Source organism: Chrysemys picta, chromosome 1 (genome assembly GCF_011386835.1).
Source record: "Chrysemys picta bellii isolate R12L10 chromosome 1, ASM1138683v2, whole genome shotgun sequence".
Taxonomy (NCBI): domain Eukaryota; kingdom Metazoa; phylum Chordata; order Testudines; family Emydidae; genus Chrysemys; species Chrysemys picta.
The window spans coordinates 277,637,887-277,659,352 of record NC_088791.1 but is presented as its reverse complement, the minus strand read 5'-3'; positions in this window follow the sequence as shown (position 1 = coordinate 277,659,352).

Here is a 21,466-nt window from a genome sequence, read left to right as displayed (position 1 = left end):
ACTAAGTAGCACTCGCTAGACAAGGGACATAGGTTCCAAAACCCAGTGAATTGAGAAAGGGTGGGGTTAGGTATTTGTACCTGATGGCATGGGCCCCTTTTGAGGGCCTGAAACACCAATTCCTCCTCCTTGTCCTCTCTCTCACTCCACTGTGGAATATCAGAGCTAATCTTGATTCTATTAGGAGTTTAGTTACAGGCTGCTGAGCTGAATTCACCTTGAACCAATGGTGCACTAGCATGGGGGCTTCCCCTACTACAAGCTGAAATCATTAAGGAGCTGAAATCACTGAGTGCTGTGTTACGTAGTGGGTGGAGGGGGCTGAAGATATATGGCTGAGCAGCTGGCGGAGTGGTGCAGTTGGCAGGACAGCTGATGGAGTGGCTCATGGGATGGCTGGTGGAGTGGCTCATGGTGAAGGCTGCAGAAGAACCCCACAGAGAGCTGGAGCAGTTGGCCTTGGACTACGTAAGGTGCTCCTTAACACCCCTGTGGGGGAGGGGCATTTCCACCCAGGCTGGGAGGTAAAACTCTGCAGATAAACTTTTGAACTCTGGGGCTGCACCGACCAGGGACGGAGACTTTGGGTTGTTGGACTTTTGGGTGATTTTGGGGGTGTTGGACTTTTGGGACTATCATACACAGACAGTTAAGGGTTAATGCCTCTTTTATCTGTAAAGGGTTAAGAAGTGGTGCAGGCCGAAGGATGTACTGGCCGCCACTTCCCACAGCCCCCATTGGCCTGGAACAGCAAACCGCGGCCAGTGGGAGCAGCAATCAGATGAGCCTGCAGTCGCTGCAGGTAAACAAATTGGCCCGGCCTACCAGCAGATTTCCCTGACGGGCCACGTGCCAAAAGTTGCCAATCCCTGATCTAATTACAGTAAGCAAAACAGGAAACTGATAGCTAGAAAAACAAAAGCAATGTCTTTTCTAGTATCACAGAGGACCACATTTTGGAAAAAGATACAGGCTTTATAAAAGATCCTCATTTATATTTGTACAAGCCTATTCAAGTCGATGGGGCAGTGTGCATGTAATTGAGCTCAGAATTTTCCAGTATTATACATATGGCAGACTAAATATGTTCAAATCTATGTTCAAAGACATAGAAAATAAAGCATGCAAGAACCATGCTTTATCTGTAATCATGCTAATTATTAATTCTGGGCCTAGTCAGGCTCACTCTGAAATCAATGGTAAATTCTATCATTAATTTCAGTGGAAGTGGGATTGAGCCAATCTCCTTCTCTTTATTTCAAAAAAACATAATTTGCAGTAGCCATTTGAAGGTGAGCTAATAACTATGATTATTCACAGTCCAGGCTTGATTTCTTTTTCTATTGAAGCCTAGCGGAGCTTTGTAGGGCTGGTCAGGAATTTTCCAGCAGCAAATAATTCTTATGGAAAATGCCTATTCCACAAAATTGAAATAGTCCATGGGAAATTTTTGATTTTCTGCTGGGATTAACAGTATTGTTTGGGGTTGGTTTGACTCAAATTGGAATACTTTGTTTTGTTGAACTCACCCATAAAATTTGTTTTGAATTTACTATTAACCTGTATTTCTCATCATGGTACATTGCCTTCTGGGAGCTCTAGCCATCATTCTCTCCTGAGGACTGACCTCCCTTGAGGACTACATCTCCCACAATGCAGTGAGACTAAAGCAAATGTTGAAATTTGCCATGGGATGGAAATTCTGAATTTCACTCAACTCTAGAGTTTTGACATAGATTTCAACAGGAGCAGGACTCAACTTGACACAACTCATGCAAAACTGCCATTGACTGCAGTGCAATCACCAAGATGCCTGGTCTCAGTCTGGCATTGGAACTGACTTCGATTAAGGTTATGTCTGAGTAAGGAATGAGTTTCTTAGTTTTGTTGTAAAAATATGAAACAGCAAGTTATCTATGAAATGTATCAAACCTAGTTTATTTTCTATAAGATTTAGGAAATATAGATTTTACTCACACACAACACTATAAATATTTAAAACAATCTCTAAATAGAAGGGGGAAATGAAAAACATTTAATTCTTTATACATAACAAATAATATGAGATGCCCAATATTATAGTTTGGGTGCAATTGTAAAATTCATATAATCAAAATAGCAGAGATTCATAAATTAAGGCTAGAAGGGGACCATTATTGTAATTTCCTGACCTCCTGCATAACAGAGGTGGTAGAATTTCACCCAGTAGTTCCTGCATCAAGTCCATAACTTGTAGTTTAGCTAGAACATATCTTTTAGAAAGATGCTCAGTCTTGATTTAAACACTTCAAGTAATGGATAATCCACCACATCCCTATGTAAGTTGTTCCAATGGTCAATTACCCTCACTGTCAATAATAACAGAGGCATAGAGTGCGGAAGTGACTTACTCTCAGTCACACAGCAGGTCAGTAGCAGAGCTGGACTAGAATGCATATCTTCTGAGTGCCAGTCCATGACCCAATTCACTAGGCTACACTGCCTATTTTACAAAAATAAGATTCCTTATTTAAGAGCTGTTTGAAGGAACAAAAACTGAAACAATCTAACAGATAAAGAGTTAGATGTAATATTCAGCATACTGAGCATGGCTGTGCAGATTATGTCAATGGCACAGCTTCAGTTTTCTAAGCCACGGGATGCTGTTCTGGGGAGGAAGTTTGCCGGGAAGAGATAGGCTCAACCTCACCAAGATGGGGAAGAGCACCTTCCCGCACTGACTTGCTCACCCAGTGAAGAGGGCTTTTTAACTTGGTTCAAAGGGGGCAGGTGACAGAAGTCCACAGGTAAACCTAAAAAAGACAATCTTAAAAGAGTTCTAGATTTTAGAGGGACATTGAAAATTACAAAAGGATCATAGGAGCAACAAGAGTGAAATCAGTGGGGGAATCCGCTGAGTATCTTAGATGTTTATACACAAATGCAGGAAGTAAAGGAATAAACAGTAAAAAATTGGAGTATTGGTACATAAGCTAAATTATGACTTAATTTGCATCACAAAGACTTGGTGGGATAAATCTCATGACTGGAATATTGGTATATAGGGGCATCACTTGTTCAGGAAAGGTAAAAAGGGAGGAAGTTCTGCATTATTCGTCAAGAATATATATACTTGTCCCGAGGTCCAGAAGGAGGTGAGAGGCAGACTGGTAGAAAGTCTCTGGGGAACAAATAGGGGTGACATCATGGTGGGGGTCTACTATAGTCCACCAAATCAGGAAGAGAAGGTGGTTAAGACATTTCTAGAACAAATAACAGAAATATCCATAACACAAGACCTGATAGTAAAAGGGGCTTTAACTACCCATACATCTGTTGGAAAAGTAATATAGCAAAACACAACATTTCCAATAAGTTTTTGGAATATATTGGGGACGACTTTTTGTTTTAGAAAGTGGAGGAAGTAACCAGAGGGCCAGCCATTTGAGACTTGATGCTGACTAACATGGAGGAATTGGTTGTTAATCCAATGATGGAAGGCAATTTGGGTGAAAGTAATCACAAAATGATAGATTTCATGATTGTAAGGAAAGGAAGGAGTAAGAGCAGCAGAATAAGGACAATAGACTTAAAAAAAACAGATTTTAATAAACTCAGAGAACTTGTAGGTAAGGTCCAATCAGAAGAAAATCTAAAGAATAAAGGAACTTAGGGGAGCTGGCAGTTTATCAAGGAAATAGTATTAAATGCACAATTGCCAACTATTCTGATGTGAAGGAAAGAGAGGAAGAATAGTATAAGGCCAATATGATTCCATCAGGAGCTCTTTAATGACCTGAAAATCAAAAAGGAATTCTACAAAAAGTGAAAACATGGACAAATTACTAAGGAGGAGTACCAAATCATAGCACAAGCATGTAGGAACAAAATCAGAAAGGTTAAGGCCCAAAATGAGTTACATCTAGCCAGGGACATAAAATGCAATGAGAAAAGGTTCTTTAAACACATCAGAACAAGCAAAAGACATAGGAAAATGTAGGTCCTCTACTTAGCGGGGAGATAAAAGTTGATGACATCAAGAAGGCTGAAGTGTTTAATGCCTATTTTGCTTCAGTCTTCACTAAAAAGGTTAATGATGATCAGATACTCAACACAATTAATATAGACAACAAGAGGGAAGGAACACAAGCCAGAACAGGGAACGAACAGGTGTTACACATATTCAAGTCAGCAGAACCTGATGAAATTCCTCCTAGGGTATTTAAGGAACTAGTTGAAGCAATCTCAGAACCATGAGCAATTATCTTTGTGAACTCATGAAAGATGGGTGAGGTCCCAGAGGACTGGAGAAGATCAAATATGATATTATCTTTAAAGAGGGGAACAAAGAAGACTCAGAGAATTAGACACCAGTCAGCCTAACTTTGATTCATGGAAAGATTCTGGAACAAATTATTAAAGAGACAATTTGTAAGCAAGTAGAAGATAGTAGGGTTATTAGGAATAGCTAGCATGAATTTTTCAAGAACAAATCATGCCAAACCAAACTTCTTTGACAGGCATACTGACTTAATGGATAGGGGGAAGCTCCATCTTGGATCTATCTTGATTTTAGTAAGGCTTTTGACACAGTCCCATGTGACATTCTCAAAAGCATAGGAAACTGTGTTCTAGATGAAATTACTATAAGGTGAGTGCACAACTGGCTGAAAGTCTATACTCAAAGAACACTTGTCAATGGTTCACTGTTGAACTGGGAGGACATATTTAGTGGTGCCCCACAGGGATCATTCCTGTGGCTGATAGTGTTCAATATTTACATTAATGACTTGGATAATGGAGTAGAGAATATGCTTATAAAATTTGCAGATGACCCCAAGATGGGAGGCATTGCAAGCACTTTGGAGGACTTGATTAGAATTCAAATGATTCTGACAAATTGTAGAAGTGTTCTAAATTCAACAAGATAAAATTCAATAATGACAAGTGCTAAGTACTTCATTGAGGACAAGAAGTAATGGATTTAATCTGCAGCAAGGAGATTTTTAATTATAAGAGTAGTTAAATTCTCAAATAGGCTTCTAATGGAGGTTGTGGAATCCCCATCATTAGAGATTTTTAAGAACAAGTTAGACCAGTGGTTCCCAAACCTGTTCCGCCACTTCTGCAGGGAAAGCCCCTGGCGGGCCAGGCCAGTTTGTGTACCTGCCACGTCTGCAGGTTCGGCCGATCACGGCTCCCAGTGGCCGCAGTTCGCTGCTCCAGGCCAATGGGAGCTGCTGGAAGTGGCAGCCAGTACGTCTCTTGGCCTGTGCTGCTTCCAGCAGCTCCCATTGGCCTGGAGCAGTGAACTGCGGCCACTGGGAGCCATGATCAGCCGAACCTGCGGCCATGGCAGGTACACAAACCAGCCCGGCCCGCCAGGGGCTTTCCCTGCACAAGCGGTGGAACAAGTTTGGGAACCACTGAGTTAGACAAACACCTGTCAGGGATTATTTGGTCTTGTCTCAGCCAAGGGCCTGGACTTGATAATCCCTCGGGGTGCCTTCCAGCCCTTCATTTGTATGCTTTTATGATTATAAGGCAATAGAATTTTTCAAAACTTTCTTGCATGCAAATTCCAATTGGGATTATTCATCCTGGGGACTACACAGGATTTTCATGGAGGATGACTGGGTGCACTTAGAGCCTCTGCACGTGTAAAGATGGGCACAAAGTAAACTGGGCATGGCCTTAAGGAATGATGTGAACCAACTATTTTCAGAGTTGTTCAGGGCCTAATCAGGCTAATTAATGAATTCACAAACAAGGTGTGATTTTGACAGGTCCAAACCATTAGGCCAGATGAAGAAGGTCTCCAATTAGTCTTCCACTAACTACTGGCTCAGCAGTGGTCATGTAATTAAAGACCCATATCTTAATGCATATGCACAAACATTTCCTAACGCCTGAGTGCATGATTTCATAGTCGTAACAACTTTCTTTTAACAATTTTTTTGTCTGGAATACTGTATCCACAATGCATTCATAAAATCCTTAGTTTTAACCATTTTAACAATACACGGTATTGACGTGCAATATAAAGACAAGCAAGAAGCAACAATGCAAATGTCCTAGTGGGACTGATGCTGTGTTCCATGCAGCAGTGTTGAGTTCAAGCTATTTTTGAATTCCCCTACTCAAGTCAGTGAAAAACATGAAGAGCCAGAATGGATTCAGCAATAGTTAGTTGTTAATATAGGGGAAATATGTGGGTGAAGAGTGATCAGACACTCACTTATACCAGAGAAGTGCTCTCTCTTGTTGGCAAAAAATACCTATCAAAGTTGCATTGTAGATGTGCAATCTTTATCACAAATTTCAAGCCCAAAGACTTTGGAAACAAAGTAATGCCATCAAATGTGAATCCTTTTTTGATTGCTGTGGCAACCCGTCTTAGCTCCTGAGTAAGAAAAGGGTTTTAAATTCCCTAAATGAGGATCTGTTTTTACTCATCAAAAATATTTTCACAAATAAACCTCAAGATTCATGCATTTAGCACAATAAGTGAGGTAAACATATGTCGCAGAGTAATGAGGTTAACACTCAGATTTTATTGAGCAGAATGTTCATAGTGGGGTTGCTCCAGCACTCAAAACAATCATTGCAAAGAACCACCTACATCCAGGATCTAGGACTATTGGAGACTCCCCCTTCTCGAACTCATTCCATATTATCTAACTACTTTATACAAGTCATATTAGGTCAGGTCTCCAGTGACGAAGCTAAGACCTCACATATGTTTCTCACTTCAGTAGCTGAGTTGAGAGCAATTAATTGATGTAAAGAACAATCACTTTAGAAAATGGACAGAAAAGATCAGATTATAACTGTTCACTATGCAGATGCACAACAGAGCAATAGAATGTGGGGAGCTACTTTCCCCACCCTAAAGTGTTCATTTAGCATCAGTCACGCTGTATTATCTAGGCACTGCCCTCCATAGGGACCAGCCACAACTGTAATAAATAGACGGGAAGGACAGGGACTAACAACTGCTCATCCTAGCTCAGTTAAACTTACTTTGTGACCAAAGTGGCACAACCTGGCCCCATCTCACTCACCTGGCCTCCTGTCTGTTGTGATTTGATCCAGCCAGTAAATCATATGTGCTTCTAAACTCCCTGGATCTGATTAGTGACCTAGCTCTGGGTTTCTCAAGCACACTCCCAGATGAAGACCCCATGTCTGATACCCTTCTTGGGTAATGGGTCCCCACAATCTGGCTGCCTGGACCCTGGAACAATGCTCTTAATTCCAATTTGCTTAGACATGTTCCCCGCAGAGTCCATCTGCCTTTGAGAGTTCTGGTTTTCTAGTTACACCCTTCAGGGACAACATGACAGAAAAGCAAGAAAATACAGACCTAGGAAAGGGATTTCTTATCCACAAATCATTTACTCTTAAAAAAGCATGAAAATGACAGCTCTATGGAACACGGCAAACTCTTGAACACAATCCCCCTCAGACTGATCTCACCGCCCCTGTGAGTCCTTAGGCCAAGAAGCCTGCTTTGCCTAATCTTCTGGCTTCTGGCAGTGGAATGACCTCCCTTCCTTGAAGAAGCACCCCTTTGAAAGACAACTCTGTCCCCTCTTTCCCCCCGTGCTGCAAGCTGGAGGGAGGTCCAGTCAGAACTCCCTCTCTCCTCCCCAATCAGCTTGTGTAAAGAGACAAAGTCAACAGCCCCAGGGCCGGCTCCAGCAGGTCCTTCGCTCCTAGAGAGAGTGAGGGACCTGCCCCCCCCGAATTGCCGCAGGTACCGCCCCTCTCCCTTGGCCGCCCCAAGCATGTGCTTGTTAAGCTGGTGCCTGGAGCCGGCCCTGAACAGCCCTATTCCTGGGAAAAAACATTGTTCCAGTAGAGAAGAGTCATTCAGTGCTGATGGCCCTTCATTACTTTGCCACAGCTTCTCAGGCGTAGTTTGTTAAGTGGGTGTCCAGTTTCTGCAACAAAATGGATGCTCTTAACCAAAATGAAGGTTACAATTATAAATGGCAGTCTCACAACAAAGTGGAATTCATAATCTGACACAGACATATTCCCCAAACTGTCACACTCAGGAAAGTAATTTTATCTGTGTTGAGATCCCCATTTGTAAAATATTGCTTCCCTACCTCACTGGGGGCATTGAGAAGATAAATTCATTAGGATCTGTGAGACACTCAGATCCTTTGGTGATGCGTTCCAGAGAAAGGCCAATAAAAAAACAAACTGTGGTCTCCCTGAGTACAAGGACTGTTCCAGGCTAGTGTTTCTAATGATGTTGTCTACCCTCCACTCCAGAAAGCAGAACTGGACAGTGTGGAGGGGAGTGCACACTACACACCCTTTTTAGGAATGATCCTGCAGCTGCGTTCCATGGAGCTCTGATAGACTCGTGTTTCCCCAAGTCTAAATCCCTCATAGAGGGCCAATAGGAGGTGTGTTTCTCCACACCACCTTTAATGCCACAATTTGGTTCAAAATCAAACAAACCTTCTGTAAGCATCTCAGAATGATACATGGATTTGATGCAGTAGTTAGAGGTTTCAGTAACAACTGAGACATTATTTGTTGTTTATAGTTATTTTACCATTGAACAGAAAATTATACCTATTCTAAAAATAAAAAAAGACTGAACTGTGTGGTATTGTTCCTACACTCTATTGATTGGCATATGCCAATTTCCTTGTCAGCCATATTCAGCATACCGGTATTAATATTTTCCTAAATCCATTGAAACTATTCTTGTAAATCAAGTCTTAATAATATCTCCTCAATACCATGAAAAAAACTACTTATTTATTATTTGGTGGGGTGGGAAAAGAAAAGTAAATGAAGACTTACACCTTATCTCAAGAAGCATAAATCAAGTTGGTTAAACTATGGGAAATGATTGTAAGATATGGCTACCATGAAAAATGTATTTGATAACTATTAAATTATGTTTGTACTTCATATTCCACCTCTTCATGTAATAGTTGCAGACAAGTTTCTGTACTGCACTCTGTGATTAAAATGCTAGATTAAAATAGGTTTAAAAACAATGCGAGTTTTTAAAAAAATCTCACCAACAAAAACGCTGCATCAAGTAAGGCCATGCAAAAAAAGGAAGAGGGCATACTGATATATGATTATGAATGTTGTAATTATAATTTTAAGACAAAATAGTTAAAACTTTGTGTATTATATTCCCAGTCTCTTTGGCTGGATGACATTGATGAATTATGTATTTGTTAATTTATTTAGGATTCTATTCTCCCATTCATACTCACAATGAGTAGTATGTTACTCTGTGTGTAGACCCATTGGAAACAAATATTTAGAAAGCATGGTTAGCATCCACTGTGGTCTGAGTGCTTCTTAGCTATGGCAACCTATGCCTAAAGCCATCCTTGAGTTATAGAGTATAAAATCTGAGGGAGAGAGAAAGGGCACTGAACAAACACTACCACAAAAAGATTATTACTGCTTCATGCTTTTCCTAATTTGCAGTAAGTGAACTGTCCAGCATCTGATTCATATTTGGCATTGAAATCACCATTTTTGTTGTGTAGAGAAGGTTTCAATCTTTCTTGTGAAGAGCAGCCAAACATTCATCTTTGTAAGCTTTGGATCAGACACTGTCAAAACAGCTTGATTGGCTGGTCGTTGAAACCTCACCACTTGGGTTACACACAGCAAAGGCCAGCCAATCAAAATGCAAAATATTAACAAGGTCACAGTAGTATAACACCCTTCTATAACTCATAGATTACAAAAGACATTAAAATTCTGATATCCCATTCATAAGGAAAAGATTGTAATGAGAATAGAAAATGGCACAACATTAATTCATTGTGTGACAAAGAATATAATGAGAATGGGAAATAGTACAAACATAACTCATTCTTGCTACAGCTTTAAGATTGTAATGTCATGGTTCATATCACATACTTAGAAAGAAAGGTATGGCAGCGGAAGTGTTGCAATATTCAATATGGTTAATTTCAATGCAATACACATTATTATATATGCAATATTATGCAAAGATGAAATGTAATTTAGAAATAGTTATAGTAAAATAGTTATAATTTTCTCATTACATTTTGTTAACAAAATGCTTAATACTATGACTGCAAAACATTTTAATGGGTGAATATATGTGAACATTAACAGACTGCACTCTAAATCTTTTGCAGATATATGCAATTATTAAATCCCTTTGTAAGATACAAACAATATGACATTTAAAAAAATCCTGTATGTGAAAATGATGATTGTATGAATATTCTGTGATACACCCTATGATCCCACCAACACAGGATGGTATAGTCATATTTTAGCCATTGTATCTGCTACACTGAAATGTATACAACTTGCTAAAAATCATATAACAAGTGATACTTTTAAACTGTTTAAATTAGTCAGTAATTTTACTTATTGCACTTTTACCCATCACTTTAGTGATGTGCAATATCTGACCTATCTCAGCAGACTTTACTGAAGCGTTTAACCTGTCAGACATTACAAAGACTTCACTGTCCATCCGTTGCCAAATCCTTAAGCAACTTCTTTCATTCATTACAGCTGATGCAAGATCACCAAATCAATATAATTTATTTTGGTTTTAGAAGTAACTAATTAAATTGATGGTCTTTTCCGTTAACTGACACAGGAAAGGGAAATGTTCTCAAGGATTTTCTGAGTACATTAAGATTCTGTGTGTTAAATTAGTGCCCCAATATACATTCTCAAAAATTGGTTTTAATGGAGTATGACACTGCTAAACTTTATCTACACATACCACATGGGAAATTTTCACCTCCTCCATTCTCTTTCCCCCACACGCAACCTCTAATGTAACCAAGTGGAGTAAATCAACGTGCTCAACACCAGTAGTTAGGGTTCTTGGATAATGTCACAAAGTGCATCCACCAAATTATATAATAACTTATAAAAATGAATTTTGTTGGATTATTTCTTTCAGTCTGTCTGGGGGGGGGGTAATTTTGTTTTTTCAACTGTGGCCCTTCTATATTAGCCTGTTTTAAGGATGAAGAATTACACAGTGCTACGGGTGTGCATGGTAATGACAAAATTATAAAATGATAGGTTGCTATTCTGAAGAATGTATAATCTAAATAACACATAAACACAAATTATGCCAACAAAGAATGGAGCAAAGGGAAAGGAAAAATAACCCCTCAAAAACAGAATAATACAGCTAAAACATAATCAGGCAGAGCACCAAGATACTTAAGTCAGAATAAATTAATGGTACTCTGTTCTTGAAAGACATGAAACCATTACCTAAGGTAGAGGTTCAGGTAGAGAGTGAGGGGCAACAGCAGCTTCTTGCAGGACTACTAAAGGTTTAGGATCTTCAATATTATATCTTTGGAGCAGCCATACATTGCTATACAGGTATCACAGTATGATTTAAAGGGCCATGACTAAAAAAAAGGAAGACTCCATAACCAGGGGTTTTAATACAAGCATCAAAGTAGAACATAGCATAGAAGAAACAGATAAGCATCTTGTATAGCTAAATGAAGACTCATCACCAAAAGAACTATCTCCATCCACTCATATAAGTTGATTGTCTGTGCCTGAGACATTCTTTACTCAAGCAATATTTACCTGGAGGAAGAATGGGGAGGAGACAGTCCTCTATCCTTTTCAATCTCCTTGTAGGAGGAGTTGGCAGATCATCATCTCAATGACAAGATTATGTGGAAATACTTGGGAAGGGAAGACTGCACAGGGAATGCATTAAGAGCTAGGAGGAGCCTTTATTGTTTGAACATTTCCTTTGGAGCCTGCCTCCTTACATATACTCTTGCATGGATTGTATTTCACAATCTCTCACTTATGAAAATTCCATACCACTTTACTCTGAATCACTTTATGCATAGAATCAAAAAAGTGTAAAACTGGAAGGGATCTCGATAGGTCATGTAGTCCAGTCCCCTCTACTGAGGCAGGACTAAATATTATCTAGATGAACAGAAGCAGCAGACAGAGGAGTTTTGTGAGGGAGTTTTCACCCTTGGGGTGAGTTTGTTATCTGTTAGTTTGTTTGTTGGCATGTGCTTGCTTGCTTGCCATGTGCCTGCTTGATTGAAGTTTATGGTGTGATCTGTTTGTGTGTGCATTCAATGCCAGCAGCTCATAGCCATCAGAAACCAAGTATGGGTTCTTGAGACCACAGTGGTTGAAATGCAGATTCTAGAGGTATATAGAATGAGACATTCTGGGACACAATAGAAAGGTCCCACCCCGAGTCAGACAGCCTCTGTGCTGTTGAGGAGGATGAATGTCTCAGGGAAGGAGAACATCAAGCTGGAGTAAAGAGAAATGTTCCCATAGTTGGAACCCTCCTTCTATATGATGTCATGATATCCTCTTGTACTGAGGATATATCTCTGGGTGGAAGTCACCCCTGTTATTAGGGAGAGACAGGTAATAGTAATGGGGGATTCAATTATTAGGAATATAGATAGTTGAATTTGTGGTGACTGGGAGAATCTCATAGAAAATTGCCTACCTGGTGCAAAGGTTGCAGACCTCTCGAGACATCTAGACCAGCTTATGTGCAATACAGGGAGGAGCTCGTGGTTGTGGTGCATGTAGGTGCCAGTGACACAGGGAAAGGTCCTGGAGGCCAAATTCAAGCTGGTATGAAAGAGATTAAAGTCCAGGGCTTCCATGGTAGCATTCTCTGAAATACTTCCAGTTCTATGCGCTCGGCCAGTTAGACAGGCAGAACTGCAAGGACTCAATGCTTGGTTTGTTAGACAATAGTATTTAAAAGAGGGATTTGGGAATTGGGGAACCTTATGGAGAAGGGGGCACCTATACAGGAAGGATGGGCTCCACTTAAACCAAAACAGAACCAGACTGCTGGCATGTAAAATTAAAAGGTTGTTGAGGAATTCTTAGACTAAGGGCTAGGGGAAAGCCATCAGGTGTGGAAGAGCACACGGTTCGGACAGACACATCCCTTAGGGGAGGATTTATTAAAGGGGATACTCTATCCTAATAAAGAGGGGAGAATAGAAGTTGATAAAGTACAGGTAGGAACTGAAGAGAAACAGTAAAATGAAAAAGAGTTCCATTCAATTACATCACATAAAGGCAGACAACTAAATAGTGACAAATTTTGTAAGCACTTGTATACAAATGCAAGAAGTCTAAATACTAAGATGAGTGAATTTGAGTACCTGGTATTAAATGAGGATATTGATATAATAGGCATCACAGAAACTTGGTGTAATGGTGATAATCAATCTGACACAGTAATACCTTGGTACAAAATATAGGAATGACCAAGTAGATTGTGCTCATGTGGGGTGGTACCAAATGTGAAAGAAAGCATAGAGTGAAATATAGTAAAAATCTTAAATGAATCAAATTGTACTATAGAATCTCTATGGATAGAAATTCCATGCTTGAATAGTAAGAATATTGCAGTAGAAATATACTACGGACTACCTGACCAGGATGGTGGTGATTATGAAATGTTCAGGGAGATTAGAAAGGCTACAAAAACAGAAAACAAAATGATAATGGAGAATTTCAACTATCCCCATATTGACTGGGAACATGGGATGCAGAGATAAAATTTCTAGACACCATTAATGACTGCTTCTTGGAGCAGCTAGTTCTGGAACCCACAACCCCATTTAGTCGTAAGTAGCATACAGGATCTGGTCTAAGGATCTGAATATAGCTGTACAGCCCAGTAGTAGTGACCATAATATAATTAGATTTAACATCCTTGTAGGGGGAAAATATCAATAAAAAACCCACACAGTAGCATTTAGCTTCAAAAATAAGGAGACTAGTTAGAATGTAAAAGGAACAGTCACAAAAATAAAATGTTTGCAAGCTGAGTGGAAACATTTTAAAAATACCATAATAGAGGATCAAACTACATATATACCCCAAATAAAAAAATAGGAAGATGACCAAAAAATGCTACCATAGCTAAACAACACAGTAAAAAAGGCAATTAGAGACCAAATAAGGCATCTTTTAAACACTGGAAGTCAAATCTTACTGAGGAAAATAGAAAGGAACATAAACTCTGGCAAGTCAAGTGTAAAAGTATAATTAAGCAGGCCAAAAAAGAATTTGAAGAGCAACTAGCAAAAGACAAAAACAAACAAACAAACAAAAAAAACTAACATCAATTTTTTTTAAGTACATCAGAAGCAGGAAGCCTGCCAAACAGCCAGTGGGACCACTGGACTATCAAGGCCATAAAGGAGCACTCAAGGAAGACAAGACCATTGCAGAGAAGCTAAATGAATTCTTTGCATCAGTCTTCACTGCAGAATATATGAGGGAGATTCCCACACATGAACCATTCCCATACCTGAGGAACTATCCCAGACTGAGATGTCAATAGAAGAGGTTTTGGAAAAAATGGATAAATTAAACAGTAATGAGTATTCACCCAAGAGTTCTGAAGGAACTTAGATATAAAAGTGAGGAACTACTAACTGTGTTATGTAACTTAGCACTTAAATCAGCCTCTGCCCCAGATGACTGGCAGATAGCTAATGTAACACCAATTTTAAAAAAAAGGCTCCAGTGGCACTCCTAGCTATTACAGGCTGGTAAGCCTAACTTCAGTACCAAGCAACTTGCTTGGAACTATAGCAAAGAACAGAATTATGAAACACAGAGGTGAACAAGACATGTTGTGGAAGAGTCAACATGGCTTTTGTAAAGGGAAATCATGCCTCTCAAATCTATTAGAATTTTTTGAGGGCATCAACAAACATGGGGAGAAGGGTGATCTAGTGCATATAGTGTACTTGGACTTTCAGAATGCCTTTGACAAGCTCCCTCACCAAAGGCTCTTAAGCAAAGTAAGCAGTCAAAGTAAGGTCTTCTCATGAATCAGTAACTGGTTCAAAGATAGAAAACAAAGGGTAGAATAAATGGTCAAAGAGTAATAAAGGGATCTCACTAAACTGGGTGACCGGAAAAAAAATGACAGATGAAATTCAAAGTTGATAAATGCAAAGTAATGCACATTGGAAAACATAATCCCAACTATACATACAAAATGATGGGGTCTAAGTTAGCTGTTATCACTCAAGAAAGAGATCTTGGAGTCATCAGTGGATCAGACAGAGGCTTCTCTTTGAGGAGAGTCTATTGATAGAGATTCTCTAGGTTTTAGTCAGGAGAAGAGGATGGAAGAGGATAAAGTATGGGCCAGATCAGACGAGAAACATTCACATAAAAAAGAATCTGACACATCAGAAAAGGGCAGACAAATAGACAAGTTTTTAAAGTGCTTGTACACAAATGCTAGAAGTCTAAATAATAAGATGGGTGAACTAGAGTGCCTCGTGTTAAAGGAGGATATTGATATAATAGGCATCACAGAAACCTGGTGGAGTGAGGACAATCAATGGGACATAATTATTCCAGGGTGCAAAATATATAGGAAGGACAGAACAGGTCGTGCGGAGTGGGGGGAGGGAGTGGCACTATATGTGAAAGAAAATGTAGAATCAAATGAAGTAAAAATCTTAAATGAATCCACATGTTCCATAGAATCTCTATGGATAGTAATTCCATGCTCTACAATAAGAATATAACAGTAGGGATCTATTATCGACCACCTGACCAGGACAGTGATAGTGACGATGACGTGCTAAGGGAGATTAGAGAGGCTATCAAAATAAAGAACTCTATAACAGTGGGGGATTTCAATTATCCCCATATTGACTGGGTATATGTCACCTCAAGACGAAATGCAGAGACAAAATTTCTCAATACTTTAAATGACTGCTTCTTGGAGCAGCTGGTACAGGAACCCACAAGGGGAGAGGCAATTCTCGATTTAGTCCTGAGTGTAGCACAGGATCTGGTCCAAGAGGTAAATATACCAGGACCGCTTGGAAATAGTGACCATAATATAATAATATTTAACATTCCTGTGGTGGGAAGAACATCTCAACAGCCCAACACTATGGCATTTAATTTCAGAAAGGGGAACTATGCAAAAATGAGGAGGCTAATTAAATAGAAATTAAAAGGTACAGTGACTAGAGTGAAGTCCCTGCAAGCTGGATACTTTTCAAAGACACCATAATAGAGGCCCAACTTAAATGTATACCCCAAATTAAAAAACACAGTAAAAGAACTAAAAAAGAGCCACCAGGACTTAACAACCATGTAAAAGGAGCAGTGAGAGATAAAAAGGCATCTTTTAAAAAGTGGAAATCAAATCCTAGTGAGGTAAATAGAAAGGAGCATAAACACTGCCAAATTAAGTGTAAAAATGTAATAAGAAAAGCCAAAAAGGAGTTTGAAGAACAGCTAGCCAAAAACTCAAAAGGTAATAACAAAATGTTTTTTAAGTACATCAGAAGCAGGAAGCCTGCTAAACAACCAGTGGGGCCCATGTACGATCGAGATACAAAAGGAGCACATAAAGACGATAAAGTCATTGCGGAGAAACTAAATGAATTCTTTGCTTCAGTCTTCACGGCTGAAGATGTTAGGGAGATTCCCAAACCTGAGCCGTCCTTATAGGTGACAAATCTGAGAAATTGTCACAGATTGAAGTGTCACTAGAGGAGGTTTTGGAATTAATTGATAAACTTAACAGTAACAAGTCACTGGGACCAGATGGCATTCACCCAAGAGTTCTGAAAGAACTCAAATGTGAAATTGTGGAACTATTAACTATGGTTTGTAACCTGTCCTTTAAATCAGCTTCTGTACCCAATGACTGGAAGGTAGCTAATGTAACACCAATATTTAAAAAGGGCTCTAGAGGTGATCCCGGCAATTACAGACCGGTAAGTCTAACGTACCAGTACTTGGCAAATTAGTTGAAACAATAGTAAAGTATAAAATTGTCAGACACATAGAAGAACATAAATTGTTGGGAAAAAGTCAACATGGTTTCTGTAAAGGGAAATCATGTCTTACTAATCTATTAGAGTTCTTTGAAGGGGTCAACAAACATGTGGACAAGGGGGATCCAGTGAACATAGTGTGCTTAGATTTCCAGAAAGCCTTTGACAGGGTCCCTCACCAAAGGCTCTTATGTAAATTAAGTTGTCATAGGATAAGAGGGAAGATCCTTTCATGGATTGAGAACTGGTTAAAAGACATGGAACAGAGAGTAGGAATAAATGGTAAATTTTCAGAATGGAGAGGGGTAACTAGTGGTGTTCCCCAAGGGTCAGTCGTAGGACCAATCCTATTCAACTTATTCATACATGATCTGGAGAAAGGGGTAACAAGAGAGGTGGCAAAGTTTGCAGATGATACTAAACTGCTCAAGATAGTTAAGACCAAAGCAGACTGTGAAGAACTTCAAAAAGATCACACAAAACTAAGTGATTGGGCAACAAAATAGCAAATGAAATTTAATGTGGATAAATGTAAAGTAATGCACATTGGAAAAAATAACCCCAACTATACATACAATATGATGGGGGTTAATTAGCTACAACTGATCAGAAAAGCGATCTTGGAGTCATCATGGATAGTTCTCTGAAGACGTCCACACAATGTGCAGCGGCAGTCAAAAAAGCAAACAGGATGTTAGGAATCATTAAAAAAGGGATAGAGAATAAGATGGAGAATATCTTTTTGCCCGTATATAAATCCATGGTACACCCACATCTTGAATACTGCATACAGATGTGGTCTCCTCATCTCAAAAAAGATATACTGGCATTAGAAAAGGATCAGAGAAAGGCAACTAAAGTTACGAGGGGTTTGGAATGGGTCCCATATGAGGAGAGATTAAAGAGGCTAGGACTATTCAGCCTGAAAAAGAGGAGAATAAGGGGGGATATGATAGAGGTATATCATAACACAAGAATCAAGGGTCACCCAATGAACTTAACAGGCAGCAAATTTTAAAAAAACATAAGGAAGTACTTCTTCACACAACTCACAGTTAACCTCTATAACTTATTGCCAGGGGATGTTGTAAAGGCCAAAAGTAAAACTGGTTACAAAAAAGAATTAGATAAGTTCATGGAGGATATGTCATCAATGGCTATTAGCCAAGATGGTCAGGGGTGCAACTCCATTCTCTGGCTGTCCCTGAACCTTTGAGTGCCAGAAGGTGGAACTGGATGAGAGTGGCTGGATCCACTCAATCAATTGCCCTGTTCTCTTCATTTACTCTGAAGCATCTTGCACCTCTGAAGCATTTGGCATTTAGCTCTTGGAAGACAGGATGCTAAACTAGATGGACCATTGGTCTGACTCATTATGGCCACTCTTATGTTGTAGACCAGGGGTTGGCAATCTCTGGCACGTGGCTCACCAGGGTAAGCACCCTGGCGGGCCAGGCCAGTTTGTTTACCTGATGCGTCAGCCGATCACAGCTCCCACTGGCCGCGGTTTGCCGTCCCAGGCCAATGGGGGCGGCGGGAAGCGGTGTGGGTCGAGGGATGTGCTGGCCACTTCTTCCCGCCGCCCCCATTGGCCTGGGACGGCAAACCACGGCCAGTGGGAGCCGCGATTGGCCGATTCAGCAGGTAAACAAACTGGCCCGTCCCATCAGGGTGCTTACCTTGGCAAGCCGCGTACCAGAGGTTGCTGACCCCTGTTGTAGACAATCCAAGACATGTTTGCCCAACCTATTCTTAAAAACCTCCAATGACAGACATTCTACAACTTCCGTAGGTAATTTATTCCAGTGCTTAACTATCCTTACAGTTACTAAGCTTTTCCTAATGTCCAACCTAAATCTCCCTTGCTGCAGTTTCAGCCCATCACTTCTTGCCCTGTCCTCAGTGGTTAAGGAGAACAATTTTCACCCTCCTCTTTACAACAATATTTTATATGCTTGAAGACTATTATCATGTTCCCCCTCAGTCTTCTCTTCTCCAGACTAAACAAACCTATCTTTTTCAATCTTTTCTCATCATTTTCTAGACCTTTAATCATTTTTGTTGTTTTTCTCTGGACTTTCTCCATTTTGTCCACATCTTTCCTGAAGTGTGGCTCCCAGAACCAGACACAATACTCCAGTTGAGACCTTAACAGTGCTGCATAGAGTGGAAAAATTATTTCTCATGTCTTGCTTACAACACTGATGCTAATACATCCCAGAATGGCATGTGGTCTTTTTGCAACAGTATTATATAACAAGTCATATTTAGTTTGTGTTGGCCTATAACCCCCAGATCCTTTTCTGCAGTACTCCTACCTAAGCAATCATTTCCCATTTAGTATCTGTGCAATTGATTATTCCTTCCTAGGTGTAGTAGTTTGCATTTGTCCTCATTGAATTTCACCCTCAAACTTTATAAGTGTGCTCTCTGTGCCATTATCCAAATCATTAATGAAGATATTGAATAGAACTGGACCCAGGACAGACTCTCTGCAGGACCTCACTTGATATGCCCTTCCAGCTTGACTGTGAGACATTGATAATGACTCTCTGAGTACAGTTTTCCAGCCAGTTGTACACTCACCTTATAACAGGTTCATCTAGGCTATATTTCCCTTCTTTGTTTAGGAGACCATCATGTAAGACAACACCAAAAGCCTTACTAAAGTTAAGATATATAATATCTACTGCTTCCCCCCATCACAAGCCTTGTTAGCCTCTCAAAGAAGGATATTAGGTTAGTTTGATATGATTTATTCTTGACAAATCCATGTTGACTGTTACTTATCAGCTGATTATCTTCTAGGTGCTTACAAATTGATTGTTAAATTATTTACTCCATTACCTTTCCAGGTAGCAAAGCTTACTGCTCTATAATTCCCTGAATTGTCCTTATTCCTCTTTATATAGATAGGTACTATTTTTATCTGTGATCAGTGGACTAGGTCCAGAGGCCACATGCTGGATGCCTCACAGCCATGCCTCAACCTTCTCCATAAAAGAGTAGAGGAGAAGTCCTCCAGGTGGCTTAGAGTGGCTGCAGGGGAGCAGCCAATATGAAGGACTGCTGGAGTGGCCAATCAGGGGCCAGAAGGGCCATATAAAAAGGAGCAACAGATACAAAGCCATCAGTTGCTGCCTGGAGCTGGAAGAGGTAAACCTGGGTTCCTGGCTGGCTGGCTGGAAGAGCAGCAGGACGATGGACAGATCAGTGTGGGCATGACTGAGCCCAGGGAGGCCTGCCAAATACTGAGGGAGCTAAGAAGGAGCTCCTGGCTAGCTGAAGGGACCGAGCAAGAACTGAGTCAAGAACCTAGCCAGACCAAGCAAGAGTACTACGATGGACCCTGTTGGTCTGGTTAGAGACTGAGACCAAGGAGAGCTGCCAAAAAGGACACAGCCACTGAGGGTACCGCAATGGGCCTCTGTTGGACTGTTATAGAAGGCAGTGTCTCCAGGAAGGAAGCCTTGGAGGTATGGCCCCATACCAGGGCTTTGAGAAAGAAAGTAGGGACTGTATTTCAGAAGGGGTTTGTTTGTTTGTTCCACCTAAAGACAGTGTGTGTGACTCAGCCAGAGGCTTTGATGACCTGCCAAAGAAACCATCGTCTGAGGGGGGCGCTTGTCAGAAGTGAGTTTCACCCCATTTGAAGAATTAAGAAAAAGCAGTCTCACACCTGACCAGGTGCTTGTGAGAGGCGAGTGCTCACCCCATTACAGTACCATTTTCCAGTCCTCTGGGATATCTCTCATCCTCCATGAGTCCTCAAAGATAATCGTAAATGGCTCAGAGATCTCTTCAGTCACTTCCTTAAATATTCTAGAATGTATTTTGTCAGGCCCTGTCGACTAGAAGACATCTAACTTGTCTAAGTAATTCTTAATTTGTTCTTTTCCTATTTTAACCTCAGATTCTACCCCATTTATGTAGATGTTCGCTATGTTAGTCATCCGATCACTGCTAACCTTTTTGGTAAAACTGAAACAAAAATGACATGTAACTTTTCAGCACTGTTTCATTTTCTATTACTGTCTTTCCCTCCTCATTGAGTAATGGGCCTACTCTGGCCTTGGTCTTTCTATTGTTTCTAATGTATTTGTAAAACATTTTCTTGTTACCCCTTATGTCCCTACCTAGATTAATCTTGTTTGTGCCTGGGCCTTTTTCCTTAGTTGCCTAACTTTTTCCCTGTGCCTAATTGCTTTCCCTACTTGCTTGTGTTGTTCTTTTTATATTGCTCCTTCATAATTTGACCTAGTTTCCACTTTTTGTATTACTCTTCTTTGAGTTTCAGGTTACAAGATCTTCTTGTTAAGCCAGAGTGGTCTCTTACCATACTTCTTGTCTTTCCTAGGCATTTGGGATAGTTCGCTCTTGTGCCCTTAATAATCTCTTTTAAAAACTGCCAACTCTGCAGAACTCTTTTTTCCCTCAGACTTGCTTCCCATGGGACCTTACCTACCAATTCTCTGAGTTTGCTAAAGTCAAGCCTTCTTGAAGTTCATTGTCTTTATTCTACTGTTTTCCTCCTACCATTCCTCAGAAGCATGAACTCTATCATTTCAAGATCACTTTAACTGAAGTTGCCTTCCACCTTCAAATTCTCAACCAGTTCCCCTCTATTTGTCAGC